At 39.5% G+C, this 20,086-nt stretch overlaps 1 long non-coding RNA gene across 1 annotated transcript; it reads right to left on the bottom strand.

Annotated features, from left to right (window-relative positions):
• Window positions 1-3,087: 3,087 nt before the first annotated feature.
• On the bottom strand, window positions 3,088-17,377 carry LOC118231001. Its single transcript, XR_004765985.1, has 2 exons — window positions 17,213-17,377; window positions 3,088-3,186 (listed from the first exon to the last, which is right to left on the bottom strand). It is a non-coding gene; the product is annotated as an uncharacterized LOC118231001 (long non-coding RNA).
• Between the last annotated feature and the right edge of the window lie 2,709 nt (window positions 17,378-20,086).

Below are 20,086 nucleotides of genomic sequence, written 5' to 3'. Positions count from 1 at the left end.
TCCCAGCAGTGACGGTGAAAAAAAACATTGTGCCTCTGATTACAAATGACAGCATTCAATATCTGGGACTTGGAGTTGGAATTTGATGATCCTAATCTAATGAAGGAAACAATTGGTACTGGAATATCGAACATTTTAATGTTATTGTACTTTCCAGATCCATTTTTGCTTTGCCATGATTTCCGAATGTTCTGCAACGCCCAGGAAGGAAATTCCAGCTCTGCTGTAGAGGGGTTGGGAACTAAGATGGGCAGGCTAAACTGACAAGCAGAGAGTTTAGCAAAAACATACTCATGCAAAAAGTCACTCGAGCAGTGGAATATGGCCATGTGAATATCCATTGGATGAATTTGTTCCAGTTTGCTGCACACATTTTGGACAGTTGAATCACCACAATCAAAAAAATCCTCATCCTCAGCAATTACTCCACCATCATTTAAAGACATGCTGCCTGCCTCAGGTTTTACACAAAGATATCTGGCTTGGTAGTCTAAAGTCATGAGCTTATAGAGATAAAGGTTGCTCAATTCTCTCTCTGTTGTAGGCTCATTTATACTCAGAGATAAACTGTTTATAACAAGAACATCCTTTTTCGTCATCTTTTTTGGATAAGAACCACTTAGGCCCAACTTTTCAAGCAAATGCATAAAGCTGTCCATTTTTACACCTGCAGTGTTATTTCCAGATGTGTTCAGCTCATCTGCATGCTCAATCTCTGATACAGATGGTAGTTGCTTTGGCAGCACATTCTCCAGGTGGAAAACAGACTCCTCTAACATTGGATGTTCATCACTATTATGGGTACCCATTTCGATGGAGTATAGTGCTTTCTCAAGCAACTGCCAGTTATCTTGGCTGTTTTCAATTGCTGATTTAATGGCAAAGGAATTGTTGTCTTGTAGTTGTGTCTGTATGAGCTGTAATCTTTTTCTTTTTTCTTTGTTGGACATCTGTATGTCCTCGTCATTGGACAGAGTCAAAGCTGTCAGGAACAGGTAGGCCTGAGCCCTGCTGGCACACTGTTCTTTCAGACTGGAGTACCTGCTAAATGCATCCTGCAGTTCAGTCAGCAAGAAATTGATTTCATTTAAATCCAGAACATGTTCAAATGTTTTGACTTCAGTGTTGTATCCTAAGACTGTGGCTATGGATACTATCAATAGTTCTGTTTCCTTCTGATCATTTTCTCTCAGTGTTTTGCACCATGAATTCAGTGAAAGGGTTGCCGTGATAGTAGCATTTTTCTTGGCACTGAAATCCTCTTCAACACAACTTAATGCATATCTGCTGTCTTCCAGTTCTTTTTTGGCATGCTGCAATCTTTTGTACAACTCTGAGAACTCAGAAACAGAAATGTCTTTGTCATCCTCCTTTTGGTAGATCCAATTCATGATTTTACTTCTGTTTGGGAAGTTTTCCACCTTACAAAGATCAGGTTCCAGCAGATTTTGCATCAAAATAGTAAGGAATTTTGAACTTTTGTTTACTGTAGTCACTTCCAACAGATAGTTCTGAAGAATCTGATCAGAGAGACATACTAGAATCCAGGTGTTGTGGGATCCTGTTTTCTGAAGAAGCCTGGTTTTTAATTTTAGTAATGTTGTCAAGTGAGATTTGCATTCTGAGGCAGACCAATTCTTTACTGATTGAATAAGAATTTTTGCTTTTTTTACCTCACAAAGATCTTCTTCCAGTACTTGTTCCACATTTAGCTTAGTGATATCTGTGAATGTTTCCATTAATATTCTGCTTAAATTGAAAGCATCTGTGAAGTCATCTTCATGAGTAGCTGTGAGTATTTCCCATACAGGAATCAGTGTTGTTCCTCGATCAATAACACTCCAGGTTTTATTATTAGTGGCAAGATGGCATTTCCACTGTAAGTGATTATCAACCTCAGCAGGACCACCAGTTTTACTGACTGAGAGCTGCACCTGACTGATCAGGGTTTCTTTGTGTTTCCCGGTAAAAGATCCCGTAAGCTGTGAAGCAGAAGTTGTTCCTGTTCCTGAGAAATTTAGAAAAGGCCCACTATATCCAGCACCAATGTAAGCATTCAGAGCATCAGATGTCAACTTCTTCATTTCTGACAGATCACTGCTACTGAAGCCTGCAGCACAAGCTCTCCACCGGAAAATCCCTCCAAAGTGTATAGGGCCCTGGTTCACATGGGAGCCAAATCTCTCATAAAAATCCTTAACTTTGTTTATTATTGTTTTGCTTTTGTTAGAATGTAAAATGAGCATTTCAATTTCTTTAAGGGCATTGATGGCTCCATCAGATAACAAAAGCATCTCTTTCTCAATAAAGCAGCAAGCCAATGGGATGTAGTTGTGCTTTTTTTGTAAGATGTATGACTCTTCATGTGAATTTGTATGTGTGTCCTCTTTCTCACTCAATTTATTTCCATCTACTACAGAGCCAAGGCTAAAGCTCCCATATCCAATTTTCAATGAGGTGCTCAAGCTGAAGCTTAGTTTTTGAATGACTTTCTCATGTACTGACTGGGATTTGTAAGATGAAAATTCTTTCTGTTCATACATGGAATCTTGTTTTGGACTGGTAAGTGAAAGGGACTCTGGAATCGCAATGAGCTGCTGGTTTTGTAAAATCCCTTCTAAAGCCAGTCCTCCAGATGCATTCTTCATAACGTCCTTGTCTGAAATCACTTCACAGGAATATGATGGACTCTGTAAAATGTCCAGCTGTCTTTGTAAGCTTTCTACGAGAACTTTCAGAGGTTGACCAGTGTTGATCCAGTTTTCCCTTGGGATATTCAGAGCAAGACGTATTGTTTCCTCTGTGGCTTTCACTGTAGCATCATGTTGATCTTTGCCTTCTTTATACAAGTTTTCAAGCTCCATTAGACTCTCCTTTACCTGAGACAGATTTTCTTTTAATGACTCCATTCTCTCTAGCTTGCAGTTTTCAGGTATAATTCCATATGCCTTCAAATTTCCAAGAAACTTTGATTGTCTAACAGTTAGTTCACATATTGACTGTGGGCAACATTTTGGATGGGGTAGTATTCCCTCTATATCTTCTACATGTTTATGTAAAGAATGTCCAAAACATGCCCGCAGCTTCAAAAGTTAAATATTCAATTTATTAAAATGTTTAGGTTTTAATGGTAGGATCCATTAACACTGTCTTCCACGGTAATTATCTTCTCTGCTTCATGTATGCCTAGAGGAATAAAAGAAATTGATTAAAATTAAATCCAGTCATACCCAAGTCAAAAACATACATTTATTTTCTAAAAGGCCCCTTCCCAGAATTCATGAGTTAGAAGTCCTGAACAGACTTTGTTTATTTGAAGAAAAACTCCAGCCTAAAACACATTGACATTGTTATAATTTGAATATTGGAGATGTAAAACGCAACCCAGAACCTATTTTCCTATTTTGAGTAATATTTTAATTTTTAGCATTAAACTCAAGTTATGTAGACAACAAGACATCACATCACACTTTTATATCCCCCTGTCTTTCACATCCCCCTGTCTTAAATAAACCCCATTATCCCTGAAATTATTATTATATTATTATATATAATTATTATTATGCAGTACAGACATAAAAGCTTGAAATACAAAGCACATGTTTACCAAAATGACCAAATACCCTGAACCTATGAGAATCCCACTCCATAAACATATAGGGCATATGTATTCTACTTTTACTTTTAGTAATTACATGTAGTTATGATACTGGGTGAAACCAGATTTATCTTTTCCAGTCATACCCCAGGATGTATACAACACCAGGATAAAAGTATGAAGTAAATTGAACAAAGCAGTAAAATCTTACATGCGTTTTCCCAAAGGTGGGTCCAAGTGTCCCCAAAACCTCTCCAAATGTCACCAAACCTCTCCAAATATGAACATTGTATATTTATATTAAGTATATCTTCTTTCCCAGCCATAATCCACTTCCAGAAACAAATTCCAAAAGGGTGGTACCCTCTGGAATCCCACAAAACAAATCTTCTTTATATACCCATTCTCTTGTTTTGATTAAGCCCTGTATATCAGTCAAATGGTGTCCTTTCGAAGAGCTTCTATGCACAAAATGTGTTCAAAATGGTTACTTATCACACAAACTACATTCACTTAGAAACAATCAAACCACTGGGTTTTTACTTTGTTGTGTGCTCTGACCTGCACTCAGCTGCCAGGCTGCTGTAAAGCAGGCTTGTAAGCATTAAATAGGCTGTAATTTGCATACCTGATGAAAAACACATTTTTATTGTACAACAATGCCAAAGTACTCACACATACAAAGCACTGTCCATAAGTCATTCATTCAAACTGGCAAAATCTAGGCCTGTATTGAATTATGTATTGAAAATGACGCCAAGTTACTGCACAAGAAACAGTGCTGGCTATCTTACTTCTTACAAATTAAACAAGCTATATTTCAAAGCAATGCTACCCAGTGTTTCCTAAATTGTTGATCACATCTGTTGACACTTTTGGCTCTATTTTCGGAATCAATGTCACAGTGGATTAGCACTGGCAAGGGTGTCGTGTACGCGTGCATTGGGTGTAGTTACTGATTATTGGCATTTTCATGACCAGAGGTGAGAAGGGCATAGCTCAAAGCATATGGTACAGTTGGAAAATGGGCTGGTTAGTCTGAATACATTATTTCCGGGTGTGTTGCAACTGGATTCAATCATAGCCAATCAAATGACCTATTTTCTTTCTTTTTAAGAGTCATGTGCTTTGTGTCCCATCATACTGCCTATTTGCATGCTCTACCAGTAATGGAAAATGAGGATATACTCATCAGAAGAAACTTCTCTCTAGAGAACTGCACTTTTTCCAAAAATTGAGTTTAAACACATCTCATGAATAAGAAAATTTGTGAGAATTGTATACTGTCAAATTTTCTATGAAACATTGCCTAAATGTTTAATTATTATGGCCCAGTTTTAATTTCCCAATAAAAATGTAGTTAAATAGCTATAAGGCCTATGCTATAACTTAAAAATAATGACAGCAGTCTTTTTAAAGAGAATAAAACCAGGGAAGAGCATAACAATGCCAATGGTGCCGTTCAAAGCAACAAAATGCCTCATTAGATGAACTGTTGCTCAAATGACAGAAAACATTGAAATGCACAAGTAGGGTGACTGTATATTTGATAAAAATTTGATAGGGGCAGGCGGGTGAGTTATGAACAATACTGGGCAGTTTTTTTACACCTTTATTTAAGACCCAGCTAACATTGCGCTGGTATCAGCTGGCATAGGCCTCCTTTATGATAGTTGTCAATGTAGCCATTCAAATATTTTTATGGATCCGGTAACTCTCTGAACAGGGAGGTCAAACCCATTTCGGCGTTTGACAGTTTATTAGGGGACCGAAGGTGCGAAGGCACCCTATTGTTATTGTTAGTTTTATTATTAGGGGGGCAAGCACCGAAGTTGCAAAGCACCGTATTGTTAGTTAGTTTTATTTTTCTCCCCATGGAAGTCTATGGCAGCCCCTATAACCGACTGGTTGGTTTTTACGAAACTTTGCATAATGGTAGAGGATCATGCCAACAGGCCATGAAATTTCACATCGCTTGGCCAAAGGGGGGCGCTAGCCTATAGCAAGCGATTGAAATTGCAAACTTTGAATATAAACAGGAATATCTCATGCCCCGTTTGACCTAGAATCATGTCATTTTGCACACAAATGCCATGGGTCCAAATTTACATCAAGGACCCATCACTTCCGGTTACTTAGATTTTCCACCATTTTGAATTTTATGCAAAACTATAAATAATCAAACTCCTCCTTAGATTTTTCACCAATCTGCACAAAACTTGGTATTCGTAATCTATGGAGCAATGTCTACTAATTTAACTATCGGATTTTTGAAAAGTTAAAAAACAATGCCACTATGAGCCAATGAATATTGCGGAGGGCGTGGCTTTTCACATAAAGGTGTATAACTTCTGAACGGTTTGACCTAACACCACAAAACTTTGTAGGCATATTAGCACACATAAGTGGAGGCTAACCATCCATTGTTGGCCCAATAAAACAAAATGGTGGCGCTAGAGAGCTCATTTCCAGTTTAGGCATAACCACTATGCAGATTTTTTCTAAACTTGGCACATTGGTATAGGGGCACTCCAAATGGACAGGGAGCAAATATGAAGCCGATTGGCCATAAGGTGATGCTATCATGAGCTAATAGGTGTGGTTTTTGGACAATTTTGAACAAGCATATCTCCTGCCCCATTTGAGCTATCATCATGAAATTTTGGACATATGTGCAACTCGTCAAGTGTAACACGTTTCCCATAAGGACCCATAAGCTCTGCCCATTAGATGTTCCGCAAATTTGACTTTTTTAAAAAATGCTTCAAATTCTACTAATCCTGTACGATTTGATAACACTACGTAACCGCACGTTCCGGTGTCACAAAACTTTGCATGATTGAAGGTCACTCCAAGGTCACTATGAGTGACCACATGGTAGCTCAACTGTTGCAATGGTGTGTTGTGCTTGCTGCTGGCCCCTGTAATCACTGCTTGCATCTATATTTTTTCATTTTTAATGTCATAAATACTGCAGTATAATCAAATAACATATAACAACATATCTTCTTCCTGCTCTCAACGAAGGCGGACGCTTTTTCCTCTGCTCCCTCCCTGCTCTTATCAGCCCCTGCTTGCTGCTCTCTTGTCTTGTGCTGTCTCTGTCTGAACTATCCGGAGCCTCTCTCTGCATTTCTCTCCGAAACCTAAAATCATGGATCTGATCAACTGGTCTCTCAACGCAATTGATAGCATTTTCTCAACGAGAAGAACGGGTCAGGGAGAGCCCTCTTGCCCTGACGGAACGTTTGCAGCCGGATACACGATGGACTCCTGGAAGGAGTGGAGGGTCCTGTGCCTGTCGATCCTTTCCGTTGAGGATGTTGAAGATGTTTACTTGATTGGAATTATGATAACAGGCTTTCTGCTGTTTGGAGCTGGCAGCATCCTGATTTATCGCAAAGTTCAGAAGGCGTTGGCAGCACTAATTGGGAAGCTGCCCGCCATTGAGGGAACGGGCAGGGCTGTCAACACTCAGACTCAAGCGATTTGCGAGCTCAATTGCAAACTGGATGCGATTGGATCGCAAATTCGCATGACGGATACCAACTTGGAGAAGTTGTCGGTTCGGCTCACTGAAATGGGCCATCAAATTCGGATGATTGGAACAACGCTGAGAGAACCACAGGACTAAAGGTAGACGAAAAATGCAGAAGTCTGCCTGAACCCAAAACAATCCTTATCTTCATTGGCTCCCCCACATTGGCCTTAAAAGGCTGATATCTCTCCACTCTCCTGGATTGTTATACAGACAGATGCTCGGCCCTACCCCCACCTCCCTGCTCCTATGAACTTTGTCTCTGGATCAGGACTCTTCGAGGTCGTCTCCACGGCAACGGCCGTGTCCTCGTCATCAGTATCAGACGGCAGAGACAATGTTGAGACTGTGGTGGAGATGACGTCCATGGACTTACACACACACGCACACGAAGATACATAACACACACACCACCTCCTACTCAACGCCTTCTTGGCTCCCTCCCCCCCTCCCTCCCCCGTTACAGTGCAGTCTGCTGAGGGTTTGATGCGCTGCGCCTGAGCGGCTGCGCGCTCCCCCCAGTGTCTGTGCTGCGACACTTCCCCTCCCCGACACCCTTCCCCCTACCACATGTGCAAGTCTTCGAGTTTTGTTGTAATGTTTTTATGATGTTGCTATGTGCTGAGGTTTTTCCCTCCTCCTTCCTCCTGTTCTCTCATTTCTCATCTAATAATTGCATTTCGTTGCTCTATACTTGTGACATGTGCAATGACAATAAAGTTGAATCTAATCTAATCTAATATAAATTGTTAACTTGGCCAAAGACTTATGGCTGTTTGCTTTAATAGGGTTTTTTAAATTAGCCGCTTTTGTCTTCCATCTAATTACTCTTGTTGGAGCGATACGCATGTCTCCTTTGTAAAACTAAAATACTTTATACCACACATGTAAAAATATTTTTGTTCAAAATAGCCTTCGCGAAAGTATGAATAAATAAGCTAATAACCGATTAGCATGCAAGTCATTTCGCAGTCAGTTTATTAAGTGTTTAATAATGCCTTCAATGCGATTACATTTTTGTATGAGCCCATTGTTTTCCATGCAGCATTAAGTGTAGGCACAAATGCTCCAAAACAAATTAGCATAATATTTTATGACTTCAAAAGTAAAATATATATATATATATATATATATATATATATATATATATATATATTGTTAAACCCAGATTACTCCAACAGAGAAGTCAGTTGCAAGATTTATAGAGACTTGTAAGGTTGGGGCTGGCGAGCAACGTCAGATGCAGACAATAAATCAACCGGGAGTCTAAAAGCTGACTGCGAACAGCAGTCGATCACTAAGCGAGGTAGGACAAAGGAAATAGGGAGACAAACCCTGGCAAATGGCCAAACAAAAGGCAATCCTCAAAAACAGGACGAAAGTCTCTTGACTGAGAATCAAAAACAACAAACACATAGGTAAGATCTCACGGCTCAAGACTGAGACTAGCTGGAGATAACGCTATACACAATACCCTTCTAAGAAACGTGACAACTCTCAAGTGCCCCGGTTGCTACGTATTTAACTCCCGTACCAGACAGCCATCGAGTAAGTCACACCTAGCTCTCTAAATACCCAGAGCGTTACCGGCTGCTTGTGCAATGCAAGAGCACAGAGCAGAGTGAGAGAGGTCCCTATAAAGGGTAGACTCCAGGTGGACCGAATCAGCAATTAGCAGGGAATGTGAGAGCGAGGAGAATGTCCTCTGCCGCCACCCAGTGGCAGCACCACCGCAAGCACAGGCACATTACAAGACTGATAAGGAACTACTGTAGTTGTTTGAGAAATATGAAGGAAACTAAGATGGCCATAAACTAAATTGCAGCTACTTGTTTGTGATAGTTAATACCTGCCAGCTAGCTAACTAATAAAAAAGTTTTCATTTTTAAGGAGTTGGGTGAACTCATGCATATTTTTATTCAAACAAACGCAGTAATATAGGCTAAGTCTGACAAAATGACATAAATTTAGGACAGTTTCCTGATTTTGACTCGATAAATAAATACATTTTGTGCCATTTTCTTCACACCCCCACTGCCAGACAATAGTCAGGTGTTGATAGTGCCAGCATGTCTGTCTCTCCTCTGGCCTTCTATTTAGCAACTGAATGAGGGAGGAGGGATATTATTCTCTGATTCTTATGGTCTGCGCATCAAACATTATCAGCGGAATAAACTATATTAACATTGTAGGCTACTGTAGGCTATAAATTGACTGTAAATTCACACAAACCACTATATTTGAGGTAAATGGTATTAATGTTGAAAAACAGCAACAGCAAAAGACCACAGAAACTGTAGGTAAAGTGCTACCACAACGGGATGAAAGAAATCTAATGATATTGATGACACACAGGAAAAAGTGCTAAAATGTGCAAAACACAATTAATTCACAAAAATGGCATGGCTCACTTTAACTAAAACAAATTGACTGATCCCCTTTGGAGGCAAATCTCAACATTTTGAGGATTAGTTGCAGCTTGCATAAATTGCATGAAACTTTCTCCTTGGTTATTATTTTGTCTCTGATGATATAGAATCCATAATCTATCCAAATGGAAATATATAGCCTATAGGCTATGCGGATAGCATGACCCACACATGAATCTTATTTTAGGCTACCTAACGGTATGCGGAGATAACTAATGTAATTAATTCATGTTACTTGCATGTAGCTATTATGTTAACTACAGATAATTAAAATGGAAAGATTATTCAAGTTGAGTTACAATTATTGTCATTCTCACAGTATCCCGGGACCACAGTGCAGTATAAGAACAGTCATAAACAATTAATGTAAGTAAATACCGGAATTAACATTATAAAAAGAAAAAATACAATGATGGATAACTGCAAAATATGCATTTTTCCTTCTTCTGGGATTTATATCAAAATCAAATTGGATGGTATGTGATCCACGAAAACTGTTGATTGGCTTTTGAATAGGCTGTGATCATGTGCGCATTGCAGGGGGAAGCCCCAAAATTATCAATCCGCCCTACACTGGGCTGCGATTTATGGTGTATAGTTGCCCTAAAATTGCAGTTGACTGACACACTCTGAACCTTGGCTCTCCTCCCACTTCAGTGCATGGTCAGTCATGAAATGATCAAAAGGCTCAGGTGTGTCAAAATCCATGAGCAAAATACTATTTCACCAGTGCAACACTCAATAGTAACAATCCAGTCAAAATACAAAGTCAGTTATGTAATTGCAATAGGTTTTTTCTTCACCTTATGGCTCCCCATGTACCAATTTGTTAAGTTATTGTGTTGTTCAGACAATACTTTAGTATTTTGTGCACAAAACGAGGACATCTTGCATCACTGCAGAGTAACTGTATCTCACGCGCGTGGAAGTGGATGACCTGGGCTCAGACTTCATCCCCATATAAGGCCAGTCTCTGGCTCCAATTTGTACCGCATGGTGGCACCAAAATACTGCACTTCCGCAGTTTCAAAACACTTTTCACCAAGCCTGTGGAAAATCATTGTTGAGAGTGACTTGGTCCATATTTTTTCTACAATCTATACTCTAGCCCCATCCTGTCATACAAACCTGGAAGTTTAGATGCATCACCACACCCCTCTGAACTGCATATAAATATGCATTCCTTTGTTTGGACTGTTTATTTCAGTTGTTCTCAACCTCAGTCGTGGGGGACCCCTGCATATACTGGTTTTAATTCCAACAATTCTTGTTTGTTTTCTTTTTCAATTTTTTCATTATCATTTGCTTTACTTTTTTATCTACCAACTGATTAATTTTAATGACCATGTGCCCACACTAGGTGGTGCAGTGGTGCTGTGGGTTCAAATCTCAGCCTGGGCCTTTCTGTGTGGAGTTTGTATGTTCTCCTCATTTCCTCTGGGTACTCCAGTTTCTTCCCACAGTCCAAAAACATGCAGATAGGACTAGCTGGAGACTTTAAATAGCATTGTTTCTCCCTATATTTCCATTGAGTTCAACAGGAAAATTAATCAGGAGAAACAATGCTTGTAGTATCTACTGCATATCTGGCAGCAGTCGGGTGGTTTGAGGCTCATTTGATACCTTGGACCCTTGATGACTTAAAGTTACAATCTCGAAGATTTCCGTTTCGTTCTCTTTGGCGGTACCAATGGCGAGAAGCAGTAATTGCAGGTGTGTTTTTGGACCTCACTTCCCATAGATCCAACCGGATCCAACCAGTGTCGCCTGTGTGACGTCAGCCAGTTGGCGCCTGGGCCATGCCAACTATAAGACTTACTATTTACTGAATAATAAAATGGTTGTTATACAAGTAACGTTATGTGCATATTCATTCATTGTCTGACATTAGGCTAACTTGAGCTGTCTTTACACTGCTGAGCCAGGTTAAATTGCTGTAGCAGACCTGGGGTAGAATTAGTGATAATCAATTTCCACAAACGTTCTTTATCCACCTTTTGCCCGGTATGAACAACTTTACACTAGATATAGACGCCTCTTCAATCAATCTTGACTGTGAGAAAGCCATCCACACATATGTTTGGCCTGTCCATGTACTGCATGCTTATACACACAGGGCCAAGTGACTTGAAAGAATTGAGGAAATATTGCTTAGCATTGCGTTGGAATACATCTTATTTAATTTCGGTGAGGCAAGGTAGCCTATATTGTTCGTAGTACCGTAACTTGGCGTCACTTTGATATCAATACTTTTAATGGCAGGCCTGGATTTTGGCAGTCCGAATGAATGCGTTATAGACGGTGTATGTCTTGTATGTGTGAGTAACTTGGCATTTTTGTACGTTGAAAACGTGTTTTTTATGAGATATCATTTCTTTTTGCAAAGCGTTTTATTATGAGAGTGAGAATGCAAAATGACCCTGTAAGAAATGGTTGTGGATTATGGCTATCCTTGTGCGAATTTGTACAGTCTGATGAGCGTGTACCGTTTAGCAGTTTCTGTTTGCTATGTAAAACAGTGGCTTTGACAAAGGGTGCGGTGGCGTAAGTGTAAACGCATCAGAAACGCAGGTGAAATATGGCCAGTGTATTTACTCACAGATTTGACAGCCATCCAACAAGCCTTGATTGACAAAACAATCAGCAAGCCCGTAGAATTAGAGCTCCCTAGGTCGCAACTTGTGTACCCTTCTGTTCTGCTCTGTTGTCTGTTATTTTGTGGAGATGCACTTTTAGTGTTTGTAAGGTTTATAAGGTATTTTGATAGGCTTATCTGCAGGTAGGAATCCTCTTCGCTGTTTTGCTAAACTAGAACCGGAAAACTTGATAGTGGAGAATAGGAGCAGACGCATATGTCCCAGCAGGCTTTGCATATGAGAAAGTAACAACAGTGTGAGATAAATTAGGAGAAATGATGAAATTGTGTAGTTGAAACAATATGTTTTTAGCAGAATGGGCATGTAGGTGAAGGTTGACATGATCACAGACTATAGTGCGAAGTAAACAAAGTGACCATGAGCGAGCTTAGTTTCCTTATCGAACGGTATATATAACAGTCTGTATAAAACATTAATTGTTAAAGTAGAGGGTTAAGTAATGTGTGAAATCTATTGCACTGATGTGGTTTTTTCATGTTCAGTAGTAGTAGTTATAATTATGAGTGAGTCATGATTTTAAATGTAATGTTTTAATGGGGAGTTGCAGAATGTACATACGTAGTAATTGTTTGTATGTGGCTAGATAGAGAACAGGGCGAGGTAACATGAATGTAGAAACGTGGCGTTTGCTGATAAGAAGGTTGTGTACGGTAGCCAAGTGAAGAAATATAGTTTGTAGAAATGGCATAGTGGTGAACTGGTGTAACTTTTTAATAAAAGGAATACATTTGCCGTCATGAACTGCATATGGGTGAGTGAGTGAGTTTTGGTAAAGCAAATATAAGCGTAAGAAAACGTTAGTGTAAAAGAGGAAATTATCTACCTGAGGGTGAGGCGGGATTCAGGCCTTCAACCGGAGGTTTACCAGTGTGTGACTTTGTTAGTGCAGCACCATGACATAGCTATGCAATGCGTGAAATATCATTAGCAAACCTGTCCGTGCTTTTAAAGAAGAACACAGGCCAGTAAGCACAGAAGAGCTCCCGTTGAATCCATATGGCTTTGCAGTATTGTAGCCGGTTAATAACTGAAACGTGCAGACGGTACGTCATAATGCAGTGTATACGTTCGGTGAACGGCGGGTATATATGGTGCAAAAGCAATAATTGAGAAGTAGTAGACAATTATTAGTGAGGGTAAAAGCAGTTTAAAGAAACGTGTTCCTAACTGGACTTGAACCTAGGACCCCATGTTCCCAAGACTGTAACCTTGCCCATGAGGCAACAGGCAGATTAAAAAGGAGTAAAAAGGTATGGGTATTTTTCTTGTGTATGTGAGTTTTTGATTGGGTCGTGTAGGTGAAGATTTGGCTGGTGTCGGTAAAATGTCCAATGGGGAGACGTGTTGTTAGTGGGATAGGCGGCAGGAAAAATAAGAATGAGAAGAAGAAGAAGAAGGAGGAGAAGAAGAAGGAGAAAACGCAAAATCCCTGCCATCCCAATAGTTGGCGTGGCCCAGGTGCCAACTGACTGACGTAACACAGGCAAAACTGGTTGGATCCGGTTGGATCTCTGGGAAGTGAGGTCCAAAAACACACCTGCAATTATTGCTTTTCGCCATTAGTACCGCCAAAGAGAACGAAACAGAAATCTTTGAGATTGTAACTTTAAAGACATTTAGCCATTTAGAGATCCATTCAAATGAAAGAGTTTTTGTATCGCTTGTAGGACAACCTGAAAATAAGATATCCAGACTCTGATGATGTTGGTAGGTCACAGACATCAGGAAGTCATGGCATGCAAATGATATGCAACCAAATACAAAACACGACTATTCTATTTGACATTATGTTAATTTGTCTACTGTATAAGTGGATTTCCGTTTCTAGCTTTTCCTCAAACAGTTCACTGCAGCGAAAGTAAACATGCAAATGGTGGCACAGGAGGTCTCAGGAGTGCATTTGTTTAATGCTTGCTAATTGTCTGACCATTTGTTGTTAAGACCATTATAAGCTTAATTTTTTGATTTCCGTTTCGTTCACTTTGGCAGTACCAATGGCGAGAAGCGGTAATTGCAGGTATGTTTTTGGACCTCACTTCCCATAGATCCAACCGGATCCAACCAGTGTCGCCTGTGTGACGTCAGTTAGTCGGCACCTGGGCCACGCCAACTATAACACTTATTATTTACTGAATAAAAAATGGTTGTTATACAAGTAACGTTATGTACATACTCATTCATTGTCTAACATTAGGCTAACTTAAGCTGTCTTTACACTGCCGAGCCAGGTTAAAATGCTGTAGCAGACCTGGGGTAGAATTAGTGATGATCAATTTCCACAAACGTTCTTTATCCACCTTTTGCCCGGTATGAACATCTTTACACTACAGAGAAGAATTCGCGGGATTCGCTGTGGCTCGTGCAATTATGTATCTTGTGCATCATCATCGTGAATGATTGTTGTGTGATATTTTTGAAACAACTGCCTTGTTTCTGGTTTTGCTAGCTAAACTGTTCGAGAATAAAGCTGAGCTGGGTGTTAAATTAGCAATCAGAATAAGAAGAATAAAACAAAAACAAAGGAGATTTCATCAAAAAAGGGCATCAAGGCTGAAGGAGCATATGGAAAAGCGTAATAAAATAATAATCCATACTGCCGTATTCTTTTATTTAGTTTTCTCCGGCTTGACATCTTTACACAGAAATCAGACCCAGCTCTGCTCCACCTATACTCCGGCTTATATATTGATGAACTTGATGGAAATGTAAATAACGGTAACGTTAAGGCCAGTTAAGATCAATAATTTGCAACGAGATGAAACGGTTTTAGAACGTTGCAGAGAAAATTGCAGCAGTGTGAACTGGTTAGTTGCAGAGCCTCTGAAGCCGTTGCCTAGGGTCTCAAAAGACCCACCTTGTCAAATCGCCAAGTGCAGTTTTAGAACGTTTATAATCAGACGTCTTGGAATTTTGCAAGTTTCATCCAGTCTCGTTGCGGATCATTGATCTGAACTGGCCTTTAGTTAGCTACATTGCAACGCTGCAACAAGGTAGCATTACATTCGAGAGACTGCTTGCGAGGTTGGTACCGGTCGGTAGCGTTAGCTAGCGTTTTTTCTAATTGTTAGCTGACATTAGATTCAATTACATTAGCTAGCTAGCTAGCTAATGCAGCATTACCTGATATGAGAGATGGCTACTGTACGCAACTTTGTCTAAACTAATGTTGCCTTTATTGACATGGTCCGGTAGCTAGCGTTAGCTGTGCAAATAGCTATGCAATTTAGTAACGTTACATTGTCATCAAATGTAATACGAAATCTACATCAACAAATAATATGACCTCTCATGTTACACAAAAACTAATTAGGGTTCCATAACCCCCCCACCTTTAACGCTAGCAGACACCGGAAAAACCAGTACGCCGCTCACACACAAGTGAGTTGAAGAGCAAGCCTGTTGCGTTAGTTCCGCCTACCCTCTCTGGCGGACCAACCACTAATGGGTGATGGAAAACGCGTCACTATCTGTTACGGTTGCTCTCAAGCCCCCCGCAAACAATAACGAAGCCAATACCAAGGCTTCCTAAAAACAACCAATAACTTTATTTAATTACACATAAGAGATACTAAAATAGCTGCAAAACACAAGATAAAATCAAGACCCGGCCGTGGTCGAGAGGTGAGGAGAAAAAGCCCCCATCTTCCTGAGAAGCCAACTCCAGGCTTCTTAAAAGGGCACCGCAACAGGTGCTCTCAATTAACTGTAACAAGACACACGTGTCCAAACGGCCAGCGCCTCCACCTGAGGCGGAGGGACGTAACACTATCTACGCGCCACTTGTGATTTTTTCCCGGGAATGTCGCCACAGACACCCAGGTCTTTAATCATAAATTATTATAATAATGTTAATATAAATTAATATAATAATAGGCTCAATCACCATTGTGTTACCTAATTAAGCGATAGATAGTGACTTAACAGACATTTATTCTAATGAAAATCTTCGAGATTATTACTTTAAACAAAATTTAGTGATGATTTATGGTTTTTGTGTTAATATAAGAGCAGTTAAAACAGACCGACCAAATTTGGCCGCGAACACTAAAATAAGGAGGGGCGGACAACGAACACTGGAGAAAGGTTAAGAAAAATTACAAGCTTGTTAAAAGTCTGGGAGTGTGATTATAAAGAAAACCAGCATACACAGGGGTCAGGTTTAACAACAACTGGTGCGCTTACCAGCTAGTTTTATATCTCAGACTGTAACCTGTAATAATCACATTTGGCTATTTGTGCCTATGGATCACACATTACATTTCTGTTACCATTATATTTGTGCCTATCTTTCCCATTACACCAGTGGAGGATAGGCTCCCTCATGAAAACTAGGTAGCTCACAATTTTCCCATAGGGGAGTTTTTCTTGCCAGTATTTTAGTGATTTACTTCCCTCTGGGTTTTTTTTTTTTCTCTCATTTCCTCATTCTGGGGTGTCCAGGCCTAGTTTTTTTTTTTGTTAGGTTTCTTTGTGACAGTGTCTCTACAAACCACTATACATATAAATTATATTAAATTGAATATGTATAACAGGCAAAAAATAATATTACAGACATGATAGCCAACCATCAATTTATGTAAGATATGTTACATAGTTTGCAGCAATGTTTCATGAAATGGAAGTGGGCAACTGCTGACAGGAAATTTGAGATGTACAGTGTATCATTGGATTTGAATTAGCCACCTGCAGGCAGCTTGGTGGTATGTTGCTATGTTTTTGAGACAGTGAGCATAATTCATATTCATATAAAAGGCTGTAGTAATCCCTACATATGTATGTTTAAGCATGTGTGTGTACACAGCAAGTGTTTGGTATGTATGTTTGAATGAGTATGCGTGCGTGTTCGTCTGTGTACACAATTGTAAGATCAGCGATAAGCAAGAAGTAGGTACTGTAAGTCAGCATGCAATTTAGATCATGATCACATAGTGCAAGCTTGCCATTTAAGTTTAGTCACAGCGCTTAGAAAAAAAGTTTAATTTTCACAAACCTGCAGAAACTCAGAGCCTGAAATCCACAATCAGAGCCAAAGGTTCCTCTGTTCTGTTTTCCATATCTCAGCAGACCTGGCTGTAATGCTGGCTGTCTAGAGATTAAATACTCAGCACTTAACTGTCATTTTCAGTTTTCAAGTTTCATTTTGAAAATACATACCAAATATGGTCATGCTTACTTGCATTAGGAGACTTATTTCTCGGAAAAGCCATGCTTTCCGGTAAAGCCGCTTTGAAAGTACTTTCATTTCAAATAGATAACCACAGCAAAGCACAGTCTTTGCCATTTCAGAACTGTGCAAGTTTGGTATTCAGAAAAGCATTTGCATTTTAACAAACCCAGACCACCTTTCAAAACACTGTACAAGTTTGGTGCTCTTGCCAATACGCACATATGGACAATGAGCATATGGGCCAGACAAGTCATCACTCAACTCTTTAAACAAAATGTATCTCATAAAGATGTAAGTTATACTTTTTATTGAACCCTGTGGGGTAATTTGTCCTCTGCATTTGACCCATCCTAGTTACTTAGGAGCAGTGGGCAGCCACAGTGCAGTGCCCGGGGACTAACTCCAGTTCGGAGGTCAGTTCCTTGGTCAAGGGAAACTGCAGGAGCGCACCTAACATGCATGTCTTTGAGTGTCGGAGGAAACCGGAGTACCCGGAGTAAACTCACGCGAACATGGGGAGAACATGCAAACTCCACGCATAGCAACAAGCTATGCCAAAAGTGACATAACCAACAAGGTCAACTGGCTAATGGCTGATTACAATGGCACTAAATATCTCTTGCATTAAATGTGTGCCATTAATGATTTTGAAAGAAATACCTCAAAATTATGAATGTTAAATGTTTTTAACCAGTATAATAATAAAGCATCTATGAATGATTTTGAAAGCAATACCACAAAAGTCTGAATTATTGAATTATTTCACGCTAAAGGGTGAACCAGTAGAGCACTACATTAAGCATCGATTTATGTAACATAAGGCATTACCTTAGCTTTAGAAATACTGAAGCTGGTGTCACTTTAAAGGAAATACATTGGAATATTACATAACGCATCTATGAACGATTTATAAAGCAATATCTCAGCTTAAGGACAATGAAACTGAAAATGCTGTCACTTTACAGGTTGCATGACACTGCACAGTACAGTAATATACTATGGAAAGTAATAGCTAATGTTTCATGAAGGAAAGTTCAACATATGTTATATCACTGGTATTAGGGTGGAAAGTCATAAGATTTTGAACGAAAGCATAAGTAGTGCAGTCTGGGACATTACAAAGTTTATCGACTTCAGCACCTAATTTCATAAAGATTATGAAACATTATGTTGAAAAATTATTTTCTTGAAATAAAGGAGATGGCTGCATCAATTTCAACATTTTTCGTGCTAATTTGTTTTGTTATATAGGTAAGGGAAAATGTGCCAAGGCATACTACAGGCACATTGAGAAAAGAACAAAAATGTGCAAAACAAGCAAAACACAAAACGGAGAAAGTAGTTCAAGTGCAATATTTAAGAATAGTCATTTCTTCAGTCATTACAAATTCTGCTCGCTTCTCACTTGCCTTGCTCGCGCTATCTCGTTTGAGCTTTTACCTATCTAGGCTACTCTCTCTCTCCTCTTACTCATCAGTTCCAAATGGAACACACAGCTTTCATTGTTTGTGTGAGCAGGGACAGCACACAAATCGATTGCATGTCACACAGCTGACTTTAGCCTTATTCTGTCTGCATTTGCCGACCTAGCAGTGCTTTTTTCCCCAGGAGTGACAGGTGTGTGGACAGATGCTGCAACCATGGCTGCTTTGGTGGCTACCGCATCTGTCTTCGACTTCATGTAAGATTGCATGCCAGGTCCATGATGAAGTCATTCATCAGTAATTTCAGTGCTTCCTCTGGTCCCGTTTGCTTGCGTTTTTGTCATCCTGTAGTCTATTCAGAGTAGTCTATTCAAAGTCACCGTTTCAGTGAAAAAATGAAAGTATGTTGGAGGCGTATTCTCCACGGAGTTAAACCCGTCACTTCTATGACTACAATGCCTGTGATTATTTATCCCCACGCTGAAGTCAATAATCAACATAAATCATCTTCATCAAACAATTTCAGTTAATTCATTTTGTGATTATATTTGCTAAATTAGTTTCAATAGCGCTTGACCCAATAATTTCTATCAAAGCGTCAGTCATTCAGTTGCCTAATACCGTGCCGGAGGAGAGAGCAACCCATTCACACGTCAGCATGTTACCTAATGTCTGGCAAGAGGGTTTTGTAAAGAAAATGGCACAAAATGCCTGTATTTATTTAATGAGTCAATTTAAAAAAATTCTATCAATGCAGTTATTTTAAGCCCGGCTATTTAGGAAAAGTCATGGAAGGAGGAGTGCATTGCATTTGCGGTGTTGAAGTAATTTGCATTTTAAAGTCCAAACATCTGATGCCATCAACGTTGGCCTTTTCTAGTGTTAAAGGTTATCACTAAGTACCATTAGCTATTGTGCACAGCTGTGCAGCACACTTTTAATATGGTTAATTTGAATTGTTTCATGACATCATGTCACATGATGTTTCAAGTCACATGAGCTTCATCACAATTAGCTTAGCATTCTCCATAAGCATGTTTTTATATCACCCTTTATAACATTTGGCCTTTCGCCAGGTGACATTGTTGGTGATGGAAAATTTGGCATATGTTGCATGAAGAAGTTTTCATATCACTCTTTAGGAACCATGACATTTGCTTTTGTATGATTTGATGATATGCTATATGGACCCTTTATGAGACAATTTGTTTCGGGCTGGGCATTGAGACTATGGTTAAAATTGAGATTTAGGATTAGAATTTAGGACCAGGAG

The sequence above is a fragment of the Anguilla anguilla genome, chromosome 7 (assembly GCF_013347855.1).
Source record: "Anguilla anguilla isolate fAngAng1 chromosome 7, fAngAng1.pri, whole genome shotgun sequence".
Classification (NCBI taxonomy): domain Eukaryota; kingdom Metazoa; phylum Chordata; class Actinopteri; order Anguilliformes; family Anguillidae; genus Anguilla; species Anguilla anguilla.
This window is presented reverse-complemented; position numbering and strand designations above follow the sequence as displayed.